The sequence below is a fragment of the Lissotriton helveticus genome, chromosome 2_1 (genome assembly GCF_964261635.1).
Source record: "Lissotriton helveticus chromosome 2_1, aLisHel1.1, whole genome shotgun sequence".
NCBI classification, from domain to species: domain Eukaryota; kingdom Metazoa; phylum Chordata; class Amphibia; order Caudata; family Salamandridae; genus Lissotriton; species Lissotriton helveticus.
Window position 1 is genome coordinate 1,696,920,181 of NC_136059.1, and position 12,186 is coordinate 1,696,932,366.

Genomic DNA, 12,186 nt, shown 5'->3' on the forward strand with positions numbered 1-12,186 from the left:
GGCATGACACGCTGGGGCCGTGACAAATGCTGTGGGCGTGTGTCCGCACTGTGGGCGTGTGTCTGCCCTTCGTGCCATGTGAAGCGCCAATTACGCAACTGCGCCGCATCAAGGGGCACGCTAGGGGCGTGACAAATGCTGGGGGCGTGTGCTACGTTCCGCACTTCATGCCATCGGGTCGTACATTAATCAGATCGTCTGCTGTGGCCATGTGCTGGGGGCGTCACAAAGGCATTCACCTCAAAGCGTGGTAGGTAACCATTCGCTAGACTCCCTTGGGGGACTGCCCGTTGTCTCACACATACTGGGGGTGCCGAATGCAGTGTGTGCCTTGGCCTGGGTGCGTATGAAAGGGCCGAACGCAGTGTGTGGCTTGGCCTGGGTGCATCTAAAAAGCACTCGGGCCGAAGAGCGTCGGTGTGGGTCATAAAAAAATAAGAACAGTCATTCAAGACTCACACAATTCTAATTGTTAGACGGTCGCTGCTGGCTCTCAAGCGGGGGCACACGCGACTGAGCGTGTCTGCGGGGACAATTACTGCAGCCTCTCATGCGCGCTGTTACTGAACTATCACATGACACCAAATTACACGCGCCTGCTAACATCAGCCAGGGCTGTAGCCGGGCTCAGGCGGCGGATCACTACACTAATTACATGCGCCTGCTAACATCAACCAGGGCTGCAGCTGGGCCTCAAGCGGGGGGACACGCGCCTGCTAACGTCAACCAGGGCTGCAGCTGGGCCTCAAGCGGGGTAACACGCGAATGACCGTATCTGAATACACACATTACACACATTCTATTTCACACCCAGACAACGTCGGGATGGGCTGCTAGTTATATAATAAAAGCATATAGAAAGGACTGCGCCCTCTTTGCTTTTTGGCTATTAGGGAGTTTGACTTTTGGCATATATCATGTATGATTTTTGTGAATCTGCGCCATATGTCAGAGATTACAACCATAATTATCAACATTCCGCGACCCAAAAAAGGTAGGATTTTTCAAATTTTCAATATGGCAATTAGAATAACAATGACATCAAGGGAAATGAGTTCACATGACTTGTGACCTGACAGTGCAATTACAGGCAAATACATCGTAGGCTATTTAATCCAAATCAGAAATAACATACAATGAGTGATCTCTGAGCACTGTGCTTGGCCTTAACACCATCAGACATAGCGCTCACAAAGACCAAGTAGCCAAGTGTGACTGTTAGTGCCATGTATGCCACTAATTGATAGCAGAGGACACAGCACCCTATTTACTGTGCAATGACATGCACAGTTCACCAGTACAAATTCCCCCATGTTCTGCTCCAGTGTTGGGTAGTGACGGTCAGTGCATCATGCTTCTAGGTTGCTGGCACTGGGGGAGTAGTGGTGCAAGAATGAGGGGACACTGGTTTCATTGTGAAAGGTTTGAGATGGCAAGCTACTCTCTTGTATACTCTAGTCCCCTTTTTCATTCCTTTCTTCCTGCGCTCCTCCTCTCTATTCTACTGCCATTCCCAACTAATTAATTCCATCCACTTCTCTCTCCTTCCATATACCTAACCTTCTGGCATTCTTCCAATATCATTTCCTTCATTTTCCTCTCCTTCCTATTCTGTCTTTCATTTCGTCCCTTTTGTCTTTTGTTTCGCTGTCTTCACTACCATTCGGTTACCTCATAGGTTTCAAGTTGTTACAATTCATCACTAACTCAAACCTTGTAGTTTTAACTTTTCAATACAAAAGTATGCAAGCCAGAATTGTTATTTTTAGAAACATTGTCCGATATAAGCTCCACATGTCTGATTTTGGACATCTTTAGGTTCCTGCCTGTCCCTTCTCTCTGAATGTAAGTACTTTTCCTGTGCCCCCTCCAAGATCTTATTCCCTGTCTTCCTTTTCTCTGTGAATTAATGTTGCCTTACTCTCTCCCTCTCTCCACTCTCATCTCGCCTCATTCCTCTCATTGTAGGTTCCCTGCTCTCTCTCTACTGTCCTCTCACTTCCAAAATTGTCCTCATCATCTCACTTACACCCCATGTCCCAGTAACCATCTTTCACTCTTTTCCACTGGCTGCCATCCTTGAGGGATCTCAAGTGATCCCCCCTGAGATCTGAGTACCCTGTCTGTTCCTGTTCAGTTTCCATTCTGGTAGTTAAATAGTTGCAATAATACCTGAAAATGAAAATTTACATATATATATATACCAGCACGCAATGTAAAATCAGACAAATAAATCATACCGATAACTTTAGACAACATCAGCTGTCCTATAGCTCTCTCTAACTCCCTTACCTTTTTATCTCAATTTCCTCTCATGCCTATGACCCATGGCCCAATTCCTTTCTCTCCTTTGTCAACCTTTGTTATTTGCTTGTTTCCCACTTAAGGCATTTCTTTCTCTTTATTCTCCAGTGCTTCCCCTTTCCACTTCACTCACTTCCACCTATTGCAGCTCCCAGAATCATGGTATCAGTTTTGCCAACCCTTTGTTGACCAATACGTGAAAAGCAATCCAGTGGCATATCAGTGTAGTGAAATAAGCTTGAGTTGGATTGGGAAAGGGTGGTTTGAAGTCCTAACCGTCAGTGCTATGCCCTATTTCATCCTCCTGTACAGCCTTCTCCCATCTGTAAACATGTCTTGATAAACAGAATTGGGTGTGGGAATTTAGTTAGTTTCCGTCCTTCGTCTGATACTCATTTGCATTAGCTTTCAGCATACTCCTACTTGCAGGCTTAGGGACATATTTACAAGGAAACTATGGAGCGCGGAGTTGTGGCAAATTTTGCAGCACCACGCTCCGCCAATTCCAAAACGCAGGGATGCCCCATATTTAGAACAATATGGCATACCCCTGTGTTTTCCCTAGCACTGGCGCCAAGAATAGTTGCTGCGCCATGGTGCAAGGGTACCTCTGTTGCAGGGAATGATTGTTTATGTGCAGGAAGGTATCCCTTCCTTTTGATATTTTGTCCCTCGATATTATATGTTCTTGTATTTGATATTCAAGAGCACAGTTGTGCAAATAGCTAATTGCCCCTCACGCCCGGATGTCTCCTGGTTGTGCGTTTCAAGAGGAAGTTGTACTGCTCTCCCTTCAGATGGCATCTCCCCCACGGAGAATCTGAATTTGTGATTAAAGATTGCACTGTCCCCTTAAGCACAGCATGGTGGTCCTCACACACACTGTCAGTGATTGTAAAAAGACAGTTATTTTTTTAAATATTGGTCCAGTCAAGTGCTCTTAAGCAGGCACATTGACCGAGCAACCTAGCTGAGGTCCTAGGACAGCTGAGCTTTGGGAACAAAGCTATGCACTTGCGGTGATTGGATTGCATTATTGAAGGTCATTTAGCTACTGTATGCCCTAAACCTTGTATATAATTTTCTACTCTTGGACACAGACGTTTAATATCTCCTAGATATCTTTGAAAATATTTAAATTGATGTTGGTTGACTATTTAAAAAAAAACATCCCAAATGATGATCTAGTTTGACATATTTTCTGTTCTGTACTAAAACTTTATGAGTAATGTCTAAAACATCGTGCCTTGATAAAATTATTTAACAATTCTAAGCATTACTGAGTGTTTTCTTGTAAAAATATATGATCAATACAAACATGGACTTGTTTGCTAAAACGTTGTTAGAAGGAGAATTCCTCTGCATGGTAAAGACATGTACCCCTGCCCTAAGTGCCCAAGTGTATCATTGTCTGGACCCCTAATGCTGATTTTTTCTGTCACAGGTGAATACGGATTATGTGTGTGCACCATGGCATAGGCCTGTCTTAAGGATTTTGGTCTTGTTGGACCAGAAGGGGTGCCAAAAGCGCTACCCTCATAGTGGTGGAAGGCTACTGCCTTCACTAGGAGTCAAACAGCACAAGTGCTGTGGTTGCAGCATGCAGTTTGACACACAGCAGTAGGGTCCAGGTCCTTTTTAGGTCTCGGCCTAGAGACGCGTGAAGCGCGTTCTCGGCAGAGAACTATTGCAATCATTTCACCCGACAAAGGCAGACAAGAGCTGGCCACGCGCCCAGCATCTTGAATGGGAGAGGGAGCGACAAGAGCTGGCCACGCGCGGATTTGGTCGCGCGCGTGAGATGTGCACGCTCACGGTGACGGCGTCTTCGCTCCCACCGCGCTTTCACTTTCCCCGCCGCCATGAAGATCCTCAGCCCCCAGAGCAGCACCAGCGGTAAGCGTGCTTCGGGGGCTTCAGTTTGTTTGTTTTTTTGTGTATTTTCTTTGCTCTTGTTTCAGTTTGCTTCCATTACGTTATTTCTCATTCAGAGCGACTCTGAATCCCAAATAGAATCTGTTTTCGAGGTATATCCTTGCAAATTGCATCAGTGCCGTTGTAGGATGATTGAACTCGACACCGACAATCTAGACTTATAACGGGTGTACATTTCTAGGACCCCCATATCCTGTCTCCCTAGCTTGCTGGGGATGTTTCTCAGCATGTTATGTCTGCAAAAGTGGACCACTCCATGGGAGTCTTTCGTATTGCTTAATTCACGGAACGCTGTGGTGCGTCCTGTAGGAGGATGGCTGACTGGTCGCCATCCTAGGTGGAATTAGTCCCACTCCTAAGCATAATGGATAATGTAGTTGTTGTAGATGGCTCCAGCTTCGTCACAACCTCAATGTAAAGACTGCAAATTATATGCCTAGGATGTCAGAGGCACAGTTGGAAAGTCGACAGTTTTGCATGCCTTTATCTACTACCCTCCTCTAGTCTTGTCTCGTCTAGTCTGCCCTGGCGGTATTAGGTTGATTGGGACTTCGACAGTTTCAGATTGTCCATGTTTCTCTCTCAGCTACTCCCAAAGTGTTTTCAGGATTCCCTATTCATTCACTTAAGGTATGGATGAATATTAGCAAAGATGTATGCCATGTACAACTTACCTGAAGGAAATTTTACTTTCCACAGATTTCTAGTCCTTGGTAGCGTTCCTTCATTCTACAGACATTTCTCAAATTTAGACGCCAACATAACCAATTCTAAACCCTCTTTTCAGTCCCCAGTTAGTTTAATGGCATTTGTATTGTTTGTTCTCTCCTTAGTAAATAAATGCAAATCAGTTTCCTTCTTCAAATATTGTCCAGCGTTTTCCTGGAAAATTGTTACCCGGCTGCTGGTTAGTTGGTTCGCACCCTATATTGTTTAATGTTATTTTTCCAATAGTACAGTTAAAATTAGAACTGGATTTTGTTCTCTTTATTTTTCGGTGTGACGGTGGAAAACCAAAGACGTATATTCTCATTAATAGTGTTGAAGTGGAACCACCTTCTTTTGAACACTGAGGGGCTTAATTATGGGATTTTGACACAGGGCAGTCCAACAAGGCACCTTGCTATGCTGCCCTATGCCAAGTGAAAGGGCAGGAATGCACCATATTTAAGCAATTCTGTGCATTCCTGTCCTTTCTCTCTGCGCTGGCTCGCACTGTGCTGCCTAGCAACAACGCAGGCACCTGTGCATCATGGTGCAAGGGTACGTCTGTTGCATGCAGGATTGTTTTTTTGCAGGAAGGGACACTTCTTGCACAAAATCAATCCTAAGAAGGTTTTTCCTCATTCCATATGTGCTGGCAGCACACATAGAAAGAGGAAAAAACGAGGAGAAATAAACAATATTCTCCTCATTGCGCCTCACCTTGGGAGGCGTTCAGATTTGGTATTTCCCCAGGTTTACATCGCTTTGCAAGTTTGGGGCAGGGTCAAATTCCATGGGTGTTGAGTGCAAAAACCCACTGCAACATCCATGGAATGCCTCCAGTGCGCAGAGTATGGCGACGCCTTGATTTGCACTGCATCGCCTTACTCATGATTTATGAGGCCCCTCAAAGCCACGCAGAGAGACTTTGTGTGGCTTCATAAATCAAAATGAGAACCCTGTGTCATTCATGTACCCCTTCATGTGGTGTAAAAGTGACCAGGCTCTCATAAATAAGCTCCTGAGTTAATGAAATCAAACAATGTGCTTTATTTAAGAATATATTGATACATCTAAACAGAGAAGTTAAAATTAAACTCTGTCAGAGAACTGAAGAGTATTTTTTTAAATAAATCTAATCCTGGCATTCATTCCCTCCCCCCATCTTAGTCAATTTCAGCATTACCCCAAACTATTTCATTTTTTAAAATCACAAACTAGGCCCACTCATGGGTCTCCAGGGGTTTCACATTGGTCTTTTTTGTGTACTTTTGAAAAACTCAGTGCTAACAACATCTTTAAATAATAACGGAGTGCTCGAGTTTTGACTATTCTCTTTTTATTAAAATAGCTACCTGATATAAGACATAAAAATATCATCAGTGGTGTTGGTAGGGTCCCCTTTTACAATTTATTGATGATGTTGAAGAGGGCTCAAGAACTATAATTTGATTTGGTAATTCAGCCGGTTAAATTCACATCATTACAATGCTAAAAGCAGCTGCCTGCTCAATAATCAGTGTGCAGGGAATGAATGATGAATGAAATGTTTAGACTGAATCGGCGACCATGGGCGTTCCGTTTACTTCGATGTTAACAATAGTCTGCTTTGACCAGAGGCGCAACTAGAGCTAAATTCGGGTGGGGGAGGTGGCTACTAAAATTTTCGGGTGGGGGCTGAAGCCCTTTGAGCCCAATGGGCATTGCGCTCCTGCATTGACTGAAGATCAATAGATCAATACAATTTACAGAACCCAAAAAAATCCCTGTGATCGGCATAAAAGTTTGCAAAGATACATCCATTTCAATAAGCGCTTGATTTTGACAATATTAGTCAAATGTAACATATTTTCATTTGATCTCATGTCATGTGGACCCCTTGCCGTACTGATATCTTACGTACATTTACATTACATCAGCAGCGTTTTCTTTTTTTCCAATTGTTCTGACATATTTCAGGGAACACTGATTAAGGAGCATATATTGGCAGGTGTTTTACTATCCTGAATCCTGCACTTTATATATGAATTAACAAGAACATTTGCTCTCGCAGTTTAAATACCTAAATCTGACAACTGTGTGCCCCCCCCTCCCCCCGTCCCCCGTCACATTTGCACTGTGATGGATTTGAATACTTTCCCATATAGCAGTCTGGAGTGTACACTGACTCTCGGCCCCTCACTTCAGACACACACAAAGCTGCCACTCCCAAGAATGCCCTTGTGACGGCCAGATACGTGTTTGCCCATAATTTTAGGTATGGTCTGAAATGGGCACAATACTGTATGAATGGAGACTCTGCAAGGTTTACGTCGCAAAGATGTAAAGTACTCTGTTAATTTCTCAAGAGATAAAGAGCCTGAACAAAATGTCCATTGCGAGCCAAAAATAGAGTGCATTGTTTTTTAGGTCTCGGCAGAGAACTATTGCAATAATTTATGGCGGCAAACGAGACAAGAGCTGTGCACGCGCCCAGCATTCTCAATGGGAGAGGGAGCGACAAGAGCTGGCCACGCGTGGATTTGGTCGCGCGCACGCTCACGGCGACAGCTTCTCCGCCGAGCGCCGATGACTGCTCTCTTCCTGGCCGGCTTCACGGAAGGCAGCATGCTTGGTCTTTCCTCCCACCCTTTCACTACCAGGTCCCCCCCCACGCCGGTGACGCAGTGAGATCTGCGCTCCAGATTCTGCGACTCTGAATGATTGTGGGGGCTAAGGTCGCCAGGTTGTTTCCGTGCCCGTATCCTCCATTGTCTTCTGACCTCTACATAAGACCACCACCATCTATACTGTTAGCGCCCTGTTTTTTTAACCCCCCACTGCGGCTCTCGGGCACACGGGCAGGCACCATGTTGAAAATAAATAGCCGTGCAAAATGGCGGGGGGGAGCTGGCCGCCTCGCAGCCTTCATACAACTGAATCTCGAGGGATCGATTCCTGCGGGTAGTGGTGTCATTTACGGAAGCCTGTACCTTACCTAGCTTGCCATAATCGGGGGATGTCCCAGGCGCCTCCATACACTCTGCTGGGGAGAGAAACCGATTAGGCTGACACCACTTCACTGCTTTTATAATCATGTTGTTCTTTCTCTGAAATCAGACCGTGGAGTAGCTCGTCGCCCAGACATAATTATGAGGCATGAGTGGTAACGCTAAAAGACCGTAAGAATGTCATTATTGAAACACCACATGCTCCAAGCAAGCACACAAACGAAAAGAGTGTCAAATAATTAACACGTGTCTATTTTTACATACATATGTGCAGTTATGCATTGCTGCAGTATTTTGCGCATAATTGATTTTTTTCTCTTGCCACATAACCATTAGAATATGCTGCATAATTTACAGATTTGAGCAGAACATGCCTTTTTGTTTCGAACTCTTTCGAATACAATACTTAAAATGTGGTCTTTCATTTTTCTGAACACTGGAAGGCCATTTGCAAAGGTTGACTGGTCACCTTTCAGTAGCTGAAAGTGACGGATGGTAAGCCAACATTTTCTGGTTATAGGATACTTTAATGGGTCTAAAATAAAAGACTAATTACACATGTTGTTGGTGATAGATCCAAACGTGTTTTCACTTTCGCTGCAAAAAGTGTTTAGTTGGACTGGCAGTAAAAGCACACAGGTTGTTGTCAGTTTGGCTGACAGGCTGAAGGTTCTGTTGTTCCCTGATCTGATCGGTGAATAGGGAGAACTGTGATGCTCGCAATGCTTTGCCGCACCAACTGATCTTTTTGAGTATTTCTAAGGCTTAGACTTTATTTTGGCAGTTCCTATAAATTAGACTGGACTATTTTCGAATAGGAAGATTGGTAAATCTGCACGCCTTTACCTAGATTCTGAGAAAGTCTTTTATAGTGTGAGCTAGCCGTTTGTGGCATAGTAACTGTCCGGTGATGTTTATAACTCGAAACAGACCGCATGAAGCAGGATTTTAATTAGGGGTCTTACACATTGCCGGCAGTGCTTAATTTGTAAAATATGAAGTGCAGGTGCTCAAATGTTTGTTGGAGGCCACGCCCACTTTTCTCTGGCTCCACCCACTTTCCACTGGCTCCACCCACTATATTAGCTCCACCTACATCATCAACTGGCACTGCTAAACGTCAGAAGTAATATATACCTGATCTGAATTTCTGCAAGGGAGCCTTCCTCATAGCAAGGTTTTGATAGGAGGTTCCCCAATTCCTTGCCCTATGAACATTTTTAAAAAGATTAAATCAAAAGTGCATTTAAAGCACAATTTTGGAATAAATTAGCTCAAATCACTAATGCATTGAAAAGGGACAATTTTAGTGCCGTATGTGCTGTTTGACAATACTGGGGTAGGGTATGCCATTTTTAACAGAGTCTATGAGTTCAAAGGAACATTTTTTACATAGCTTGCGTGGCAAAATAAACCAAAATGTTGTGAAAACACTCTGAACAAATAAACTGAAAAAAATCATGCAATACACTTGAATGAGTCAGTCACAGTCACTTCCAGCGGCCGAAGGGGTATGGGGATTATTCTGTATAGTCAGTTGCGGCTGGTGACATTTAAAACTGGTGGTGAGGGGTAAAACAATTGCCGTACTTCACTGTGGCGAGCGGAGCGAGCGAGGCTGAACCTCCCTAAGGGGGGTTCTCCAAGAAAATTTTGAAAAAGGAGTAGGCAACGGGTGTATTTACAAGCAAATTTGAGAGTGTGACACTATTCCAGAAGTGCTGCAGGCTGTGCTCAAAATAGTTAGTAAATTAGCAAGGATATATGGTGCCAGTGGGTCATCTGGTCACTTTATGTCAGGGGGTCGCTTTATGTCTATCAGGAGTGAGTTTAAACAAATGGCCAAACCCCAGCACAGAATAACGGGACATTTAAAGACGAACCGCTATGGTGACCTGGGATAGATGGGAGGCGGCTCCCAGCCAGAGGTTCTGGGCAGAGGGGACGGTGGAGTCAAAGGGAGCCAGAGGCACCGGGGTTCAGGGTATCAGTTAAGGGCAAGCTATGAGAAATGGCAACACTGAGTGATATGGCCCTAGGGTGTATTCATTTATTTCTACAAAAGAAGTACTGTTTAAAGATTATGCTTTGATGAAGACAAGGGTCTTAAAATGAGGATCGTTTGAGCGCTATAAAGCAAACACCACAAACCACACAGGCAAAAAACAAAAAGGGGTGACAGTCCGAGTACAAGGAACACTGTACAAGTTATGTAAGGGAGCAAAAACACACAGGAACAATGAGCACACGTATGCTTAAATTAAAGGCAACAATAAGAGAACACCTACTGATGCACACACCTTAGACGTTCCACCTTCCAATGTTAATAAATGTGCACCACTGATGTGGGTGAAAACGACTGCTACGATTTACAGCAATGAAACGATTCATTTTGTAACGTCAGAATTATTATCTAAGTTCCATTCTCAAAGCATTAGGCCATTACAAAAAAACAATTGCACTAACAGTGTTAACGATCTGATTGGCAAAAAATATTTTGTTCAAATGTATTTGTGTAGATTAGCAAAAAATGGGCAATGAAAAAAATATGAACTACAGTATTGTGGAACAACGCACAACAATGACACTGAATACATTTAACATATCCTAAACATTAGGACTGCAATAGTAATTAGTTAGGGGAGGACCTACAGCTTCCTCACTTCCGCCTTCATTGTGTTTCCTTACTTTGAGCTCTCAGTGCATGACGGCACCAGCACCAGGCTAGCGACAAACAAGTTATGCAGCTTCTTATTCATAATGGGAGGAGAAGGGAACCACAAGCACCAGCGTGCAGAGTGTCATTGGGTAAAAAAAAGGCAGGCTGGGTCTAGTAGAAAGATTGATGGATGGTGTATCAATGTATTTATAAAGCTCAACTGTACCAGACAGTTCGAGATTCCATGTGCCTCTAAAACTCAGTTTTTCTTTCGTCAGGCGATTTTGTCCGTGGTCAAATCACTTCTCAAAGCTAGAACCCGTCATTTATCCCGGCATTATCTCTATAGGAAAATACCACCAGCATGATTTATTAACTCATTGTCAGTGAAAGTGCGCTTTTGAGTGTACTATCCAAAGTTACCGATCTACTGTTTTTGGTCATGGTTTAGCACAATTATCCTTTGGCAAGTAACAGATGCGTGTGATTTGAAATAGATGAAAAAGACAGAAGCATGCTTTCCCACATTTGTGTGTTTCTATTTGGTATGTAAATATAGCGCTCTACAAGCTAGGAGCCTGCTTCAGTGTGCTATTTCGACCAAGGAATAATCTTGGTTCGGTCCTACTGCATGCAATTATAGTGCCCGGTGCCGGTCAATACAGCGATATATTTCTAGCAGAACTTGGCCGTCCCGCCCACCTTAACAGTGCTATAAGGTTACAAGGGAAGTGCCCTTCAATTTCAGATGATCTGCGGCAGTTTTAAAATATTTTTCTAGTTGCTTAAATGCATGTAAATTCTGGTATTTATATCATGTTTCCCTCTTCTGCGATGCTTTATTTTGCTTGTGCGAGTGTCACTCATGGTTGTTGAAATGTCACTCATATTTGCTGTAATAATGAAAATGTCACACAGCAATCTAAAACCTTGGCAGCTATGTAATGATTGTGTAAGATTAGAACATTTGTGCACGTGACGCTGCTTGCCTGGCACAGCCCCACCCCCACTGACAGATTTTATGAGCGTGCCTGCCCGGCCTGGCCTGAAAACGAAACTGAATCCTGCCCTGGCTGGGCCTGGCTGCATCCTGTAGTACTGATTCCAGGCAGTCCGGCCCGCAACTGCGCAAAAAATAGCCAGTGCAGTCACAGAGTGCTGGCAACAAAACATGATCGTGCCCTGACATGGTGATGATCAAACGTGGGCATTTGAACATTTAAGCAATGACGTGACCATGATGAACATTAAAAAGTAAATCTGTAGGCCTCACCTGCGCTGCTGCGCAGATTTATTACTTAATTGAATTCATGATATGTCTGCCGGCCTACGCCGCCTATCCCAGGCCCCAATCATCATGTCACGTGATAATAATGATAGATAAAAGTAAAACTAAGATAACCAATCACAATGATAATTTAAAAAAAAACGTAATCCTGCGCCTGCGGCCCCCGCCGCCCCCAGGCCCTGCCTGCCCTGCCCTCATGATGTGGGAAACAAAGAACAGGAACTGAGTAAATGCGAAAGGAAGAAACAGCTCTCGTCGCGTGAATGGAGTTCACCTTGAATTTCTTGACCTCTCATTTCGTACAG

At 44.0% G+C, this 12,186-nt stretch overlaps 1 protein-coding gene across 3 annotated transcripts in view; it reads left to right on the top strand.

Annotated features, from left to right (window-relative positions):
- Positions 1-12,186, top strand: part of PLPPR1 (phospholipid phosphatase related 1) — a 716,166-nt gene that overhangs the window by 586,908 nt on the left and 117,072 nt on the right. The window lies entirely within an intron of this gene.